The sequence below is a fragment of the Podarcis erhardii genome (assembly GCF_964252035.2).
Source record: "Podarcis erhardii genome assembly, chromosome: 3".
Classification (NCBI taxonomy): Eukaryota; Metazoa; Chordata; class Lepidosauria; order Squamata; family Lacertidae; genus Podarcis; species Podarcis erhardii.
The window spans coordinates 51,186,015-51,193,532 of record NC_138507.1 but is presented as its reverse complement, the minus strand read 5'-3'; the positions used below and the strand labels follow the sequence as shown (position 1 = coordinate 51,193,532).

Below are 7,518 nucleotides of genomic sequence, written 5' to 3'. Positions count from 1 at the left end.
CCTTCACCTTGAGGCGGCGTTCCCGGCACAGACTACACGCTCCAGAATGCAACGCGCCGCTCCCCTCGCGCCGATGGAAAGCAGCCGGATACAACGGCATGCCGGGACATGTTGTTTTTAATGCCCTTAGATGCCGACCCAGAACTGGGAGATCGCTGGGGTGAATAAACGTGCACCACCGGGACTGCAGGCTGAGGAGACAACGTGTATTATTTAGCTACACGTCGTGCATGCCCTTATGATCCCGTGTAAGAGACTGTACCTTGCACTAGTCTCGCTGCGATAGCTTAATAATTGACACCAGGCAACTCAAAACCCCTTTAGATGGGTTACTCAAGATGACGTGCTTCCCGATCCTGTGCGTTTACTCTTTCATCACATAAGCAAAACAAGTTCATCTTTTATGCTGAGGCAGGAAAAGAAGTTTATGCAGCAGGAAAAACAATCAAGAGGAGGCTGACCTTAAAGCAGGCCTTGCCCTATAGCGAACAGTTTCCCTATCTTACACCAATTGACATAAAGTTTGTCTAACATATAAACAACATTAATACCTCTTTTTTTAAAAAAGTAATTATTACATCACTACCTGCCATATTATTGGACTTAATGCCAATAAATGCATTGGAATGACAACACTACTATCATTCTTTCCTTATTTGATTTGGATGTACCCCTCACACCGCTACAAGAGCTGACTAGCGCCTTAGATCTCAGCAAATGCTTGCTGCCTCGCACCTCCACACCACACATTTAAGGCACTCTTATACCACTTCTCATGGCTTCTCCCCTCCTGGCAAAGAATCCTGGAGACTTTGGTTTTTTAAAGGTGCTACAACTTGTTAGCAGACCTCTTACAGAGCAACAATTTTCAGCACTCTTAACAAACTACAGTTCCCAGGATTCTTTGTGGAATTTTTTTGTATGTGGTTAGGGTGTGGATGTGAACTTAGAAATATAGTTGTAACTACACCAACAAAAGGAACTGATGAACAGTTGGGGAAAGAGATGCTCAGTCATAACATTGCTGCTTACATTGATCAACCTGTAAAACACTTAATTGTTTCAGCTCCCCTCCCCCTTCTTTTGATGCAGTGTGGGAAGAGCTTGCAGTTGAGAATGTACTAACACAGATCCATCAGTTAGAGCTAGATTAGTAGCTCTATCCTCTACAACTGCCCTGCTGTTCCATGAATCTTCCCATTCTGGAGACATGGCACTGTTGACCACCATTCCAGTGCATAATAGGATGCTTGCATACTCACTAGTGTGCATTATGTCATGGTGGAATGTTGAGCCACTGTATCAGGAACAGGAGTCGGAGCTGGTTGGCAATGGATCACATGGCAAACTCTTTACTCAAGAAAACACAGTTGACTCAGAGGGCCAGGCCTAGTGATCACAGCAACTCGTCCAGGTAGATCTTGCCCCTTTGAAGCAGTTGTGGGGCCTGAAGGTCCCCACCTTCCCACACTTCCTTAAGTCTCCTCCTTCCCCAGGGTCCTTCCAAAGCAATCTGAGACTCTGCCCTCTTCATACCTCTTTTGGTTCTGGGAGATCAGGAGGGAAGGGAGCTAGTCGCAGCAGGAATGAGCGACACCCTGGCTTCCTCACCAGCCTGACTCATCTCTGTCATTTGGCCTCTCCTCCTCTCCAGCCTCTGATTTTGGACTGTTCTCTGCCACAGACTCTTCTCCCTAAACCCTGTTACCTCTTCAGCTTCCAACACCTCTTGCTTCCTCTTTTTCCCCTGACCACTCCTTGTCATCCCAACACCAGTCCCCTGGCTTTGAGCCATCTTCCCTTGGGGTTCCCCTGCTGGTGCCTCCAGCTACTCCTCTGCATCCAGCCAGTCCATGACAGACACTCAGTTAAGAGAAAAACTACAAAGAAGTTTGTGGCACCATAAAAAAATAACAGATTGACTGTAGCATAATCTTTCATGGGGTAGTATCCAATTCATCAGATGTAAGAAGCCAACCAGATGCCTATGGGAAGCCTGAAAGCAGGATCTGAGTATATCAGCACACTTGGATGGCTTTAAAAGAGGATTATACAAACACATGGAGGTACAGGCTATTGGTGACTACTGGCCACAATGGCTGTGTTCTACCTCTACTTTCAAAGACAGAATGTGTGCTGATGCACCCTGGTGATTCCCAGCAACTTGCCATCATGGCTAGTAGCCACCAGTAGCATTTACCTCCATGCATTTGTATGATCTTAATGTAAAGTCATCCAAGTTGGGGGCCATCACTGCCTCCTGTGGGAGCAAATTCCATAGCTCAATGATGCGCTGTGCTAATAAGTACTTTATTTTGTCAGACTGAACACATTAAAAAATAAATATCTTCTTTTAAAGCAGCAGGATTGCGCCCTGTCAGACACACAAAGTGTTAAAAATGTTGTGCTTTGTATTTGTAATTTAATAATGATACCAAACCACTTCTTTATGAATTTTTAGAATCAATTTTCCTTTTCGCTGTCCTTTTAGGAGCTTTTATGGGTTCAGCTCGCTCTATATTGTTAAATGCATCAGCACCTGGGCTCATTTAACAAAGAATTCCAATGCACATCGCTATGAATTGAACAGCAGACATCTCAAAAAGGCACTGCAATTGTTAGAAGCAATATTTTTAGAAACTCGAACAAGGAAATAAACAACTTCAGTAAAAGTGATTTAAATAACAAATAACTTCTCTTATAAACAGCTTAGCTCCTTGAGAACAATGAATAAACAAGGAGACAAGAGTCTTTCTCTCCTCCCCCCCTTTGCATTATTAACTCTCATCACGATATGAATGGGTGAAATGTCAGGAATAATTGGAGAAAATCACAGCGTACTCTTTGGCAAAAACATCTGATTTATTTAAATTGTCACTACTCATTCTTAATAAATCCTCTCTTTAACCTTTTGATCTGCAATCCAGCAGGCTAAAAACTGTACATTTGTGTGCGATGAACATCTTCCGTCTTCTCACACAGTATCAACAAAACTGCATATTGTATGTTGAACGAAGAGCAAACACTGCATCCTGTACTTTCTTTCTCAGGGGTTGAAACGACCCGGGGGCATGGCTCCAATCACAGAATCTGGGAATTCACACGAAACAAGTTTGTGCTAAATATAGCTCTGAAGATTATTTCAGTAAAAAGCATGCTGAACATATGAGTGCTGTCTTGTCTGCATTTCCTTTAATTTACAGTCTCGGTAGTGCAGGTACCTCTTTTCAGTTGCAAACAACAGGGTTTTAATTGTGCATCTGTGAGACTGATATAAACATGCCCAATCCAGGTGTCTGATCCTAGCACCATGCAAAAAATAAAAAGAAATAAAGGGAAATATTGTTAAGGGAACAATCAGATTTCAAACACGGGTCAAATTTGTTCTTGATGGCATGGTATGAAGTGTACAACTGGGCCAGTGAATAACTGGAGGACATATATGTTTAAGTATTGCTACTTATTTTCCTCTGTGTTTCTGAACATGAGAACCAAGGGCTATGGGCCATGTGATCCTGTCAAACAAACTAGTCCTCTATTTCCAAGTATTTCATAGCCTGTTACTAGATGCTGAACAAAAGGTTCAGTTACAGATAGGTAGCCGTGTTGGTCTGCCATAGTCAAAACAAAACAAATTCCTTCCAGTAGCACCTTAAAGACCAACTAAGTCAGTTCTTGGTATGAGCTTTCGTGTGCATGCACACTGTGTATCTGAAGAAGTGTGCATGCACACGAAAGCTCATACCAAGAACTGACTTAGTTGGTCTTTAAGGTGCTACTGGAAGGAACAAAAGGTTGTTTGCTGAATGCCCAATAAAGGCCTATCAGTCTAGCATTTACCTGAAAATATAACTGCAACCATCCCTAGCTATCTACAGAGTGGAGGGTAGAAGATATCTGGTTGACTTTATATATTATTGGCTGCCTCCAGACTGTCACTGTTTTGCTGGTGGAATACAGTTGCATACCAGTAATTAGTTTGTGCAATTAAAATGGATTTGGCATTCTTACACAACAAATCCACTCTTCTTCCCCCCACCCCAGAGGCAGAGCATCTGCCTTGCACAAAGGAAGTCCCAGGTTCAATCCTCTTAGCACATTTCTCCCTTGTGTCCTGAGTTCGAGTGTCTTCAAAGCCCATGACACCTTTGGTAAAGGGTGTTCTCCAACTGGAGCATTCACAGGCTAGTGTTTCCCAGTTGTCAGTGTTTATACTACATTTTTAAAGATTTGCCTTAAGACAGTCTTTCAACCTCTTTTGTTGACCACCAGCATTTCGCTTTCCATTTTAAAGTTCGGAATAGAGTAGTTGCTTTGGAATACGATCATCAGGCATCTGCACAACATGACCAGTCCAACGAAGTTGATGTTGAAGAATCATTGCTTCAACACTGGTAATCTTTGCTTCTTCCAGTACACTGATATTAGTTCGCCTGTCTTCCCAAGTGATGTGTAAAATTTTTCGGAGACACCGTTGATGGAACCTTTCGAGGAGTCTGAGATGGCGTTTATAAGTGGTCCATGTTTCACAGGCATATAGTAAGGTTGGTAGTACAATAGCTTTGTAAACAAACATTTTGGTTTCCCTGTGAATGTCCCGGTCCTCAAACACTCTGCACTTCAATTGGGAGAAAGCTGCACTCGCAGAGCTCAGGCGATGCTAGATTTTGGCATCAGTGTTGGCCCTTGTGGAAGGAAACTGCCTAGGTAGAAGTGATCGACATTTTTCAATGTTACACCATTGAGTTGGATTTGTGGCACTGCACAATTTGTTTTTATAGGCTCCCTATGTCAGTCATGCTCCTCCCAGTGGGCCACATAAATTAATGCTGCACCACAGACTAAAAAAAAGACCCTGCCAAATGCTTCTTCTGCAATGAAGTTTTTCACTGCCTTGATATTTGAGCTTCAGGGTATAGCTGGTTAGTCCTATAATACAAAATGAACAAACAAGGAAGATATATAACAGACAGGAAAAAATAAACATGTCCATGTAATAAACATTAGTCCATAGAAATATTCACCTTAAGCAAAGCAAAGTATTTGCTAGGTTTCCATATTAACCTATAATACCTCTAATCAAAGAGACAGGTAAAGATATGCCAGTCCATACAAGTAAGGCATACATTCTCATACAAGTAAAAGACAGCAGTCCATTCGGTTGTTGCCCTGCTTTGCCCATAGGAGCCAACTTCTAAGGGCCAAAGTCCCTTCAGCCCCTCCTAAAATATTTGAGGGGACCAGGCCCCTCCAAAGTTGATGGGCACTGTCATTCAAAGGGCATGCATGCACCACATCATGTGATTGCCTGCTCGCCTTATTTTATTCAAGCTGACACACTTGGGGTGGCCTAGAGGAGTTTCTCAGGCACATAGAGGCTGCATCTGGGCCTGGAGAGCTGCATCTGGGCCTGGATCTGAGGTTCCTTATCCCTAGTATCAAGATTTATTTTTTTTATAATGGAGTATCATTGAAGTCATTGTTTTTGTATGAATCTATCTTGTTTTTCTTTACTTCTATTTAGTAATTTCAAGCATAATTTATGTGTGTGTACTTGAGAACTCAGGGTTCAGGAAAGTGTCTTTTTAGTTTCCTAAGTAAGTATTGCATAATTGAGTGACGTGTTTCTGAATCAGTGTTTCTCAAAATTCTGATGAAAGATTTTCAAGTAAATATTCCTTCCTCAAAATCTGCAATATGTGTTTAAACTCTTCGAGAGGAGTGTGACTGAAATGTTTTCTCGTAAAGCGATGATCAAGGGCCGTTTTGCATAACAATTTTTAATACAGCACAATCAACATCACTTTTTCCAGTGATTTTGGCAGAATGCATTGATCTCAAATGTGCCATGGATGATATCCAATGTTGTTGAAGCAAACATACCCTTTCTCTTTTCTCCTTGAGGCTCCTAATGCCCCCCAGATCTGCTCTGGATGGTTCCCCAACCCTCAGGAGCTTTGGGAGGCATGGTGAGCAATAGGAGGAGGGGGAGTAGAGTTAAGGGGGTCTTGTCACACAAACAGAAGTCCATTCCACTGGCAGACGGGCATTGGATTTCATCCCATGTTTATAACTCAAAATACTATCTCTTACTATAAAAAACTCCAACCATAGGTGTGGTGATGTGTAGCATGGTTACATGCTGGCTGAACCATTGAGAAGATTTGACAGATGAATGGCCTAATTCTCTGTAGGTTTACTCAAAAGTCCCACTGAGTTCCATGGGACTTACTCGCAAGGAAGAGTGCACAGTACTCCAGCAGTCCCAGAGCTTATTCACACAACAGTACTGATGTGCTGGTTTCTTGTACAGAGCCAGCCCATACATAGCTGCTCTTTCAGATATTTTTTTCTCATTGCTCTAAGATTCCTGAAGCTAGTACTGATGAGATGAATAGACAGAGGGCTGTGTAGCTGCATATGGTTGAAATTTACCTACATATTAGCTTTGTAATACAGAATGAGATCTCATATTGGCAACCCTCATAACTTCTGGTATTAAACATTGTACTCATTTATTGATTAAATTAATAAATGAACAGTTGTTAATAATCATTGTGACTTATGGGTGTTAATTCGGTAACGTAAGCAACATCAGAGATAACGTTGAATGTTAAAAGATATGGGTGTCACCATTATGACAGTTCATTCTTTGTTACTCATTTAACAGGAATGCTTTTAATGGAAAGAGCTGCTCATGGGTATTTTGCTGCCTGAAGCCAAGGACAAAGTATCACCCCCAGCCCATATACAGAAGGCAACCAGACTAGTAGTTTAATATTGGTAACAGGAGCGCACACTACACCAAAACTGAGGGTACCAGGCTAGCCTTGGGAGTGCAGAATAGGCCGCATGACACATCCAACTCTGTACCTACTCCTTTGCCTTGTCGCCAGCACCGGTCGTCTGAGGTCTCTGCCTCACTTTGCCTCATGACAGGGCTGACCCCCATCACAAAGCATGTGCTGTGAAACTGTCCTGCTCTTTTCAGAGAGAGATCTAGCACCAACCATGTGCTTCCTTATCTCTGTCGTGTCTGGAAGGACGGTGCTGGAAGGGGAATGCAGGCTTCCTGTCCTGCAGAATGAAAGACATCTAAACCATCCCCCCCCCCCCGGAATCAATGGGCGTGCCTCACTCTGCAGACAATCGCCGCTTTTACTCTCTGCAGCATTTTCAAACACAACCAGGCTGGCTCCTATTAAAAGCACAGCTACACCGGTTGGTTGAAGAGTCAGCAATCTCACGCAAACCTTTCCGCTTCCCCTCGCCCCACGACCGACGCTCAAATATGTACACATAGAGACACGGCTCGTTTATTGCCATTTTTCAAAGCGCACTAGGGAAAAGAACGCTGAGGATTCTTATGATTCGGAGCCTGCGCCCCTTTATTTCCCCAGCTGTGTGGGGTATTTACCAGGATCACTCCAGCTTTTTTAGCCACGCCCCTTTCGAATCCAGGAAGGCCCCCAAAGAAAATTCTCCAAGCTCCGCTAATTGCGCTTTGCCCCTTCTAGT

At 43.0% G+C, this 7,518-nt stretch overlaps 1 long non-coding RNA gene across 1 annotated transcript; it reads right to left on the bottom strand.

Moving 5' to 3' along the window:
• Positions 1 to 2,841: 2,841 nt before the first annotated feature.
• Positions 2,842 to 7,038, bottom strand: LOC309339501. Its single transcript, XR_014155419.1, has 2 exons — positions 6,878 to 7,038; positions 2,842 to 3,302 (listed from the first exon to the last, which is right to left on the bottom strand). It is a non-coding gene; the product is annotated as an uncharacterized lncRNA (long non-coding RNA).
• Positions 7,039 to 7,518: the final 480 nt, after the last annotated feature.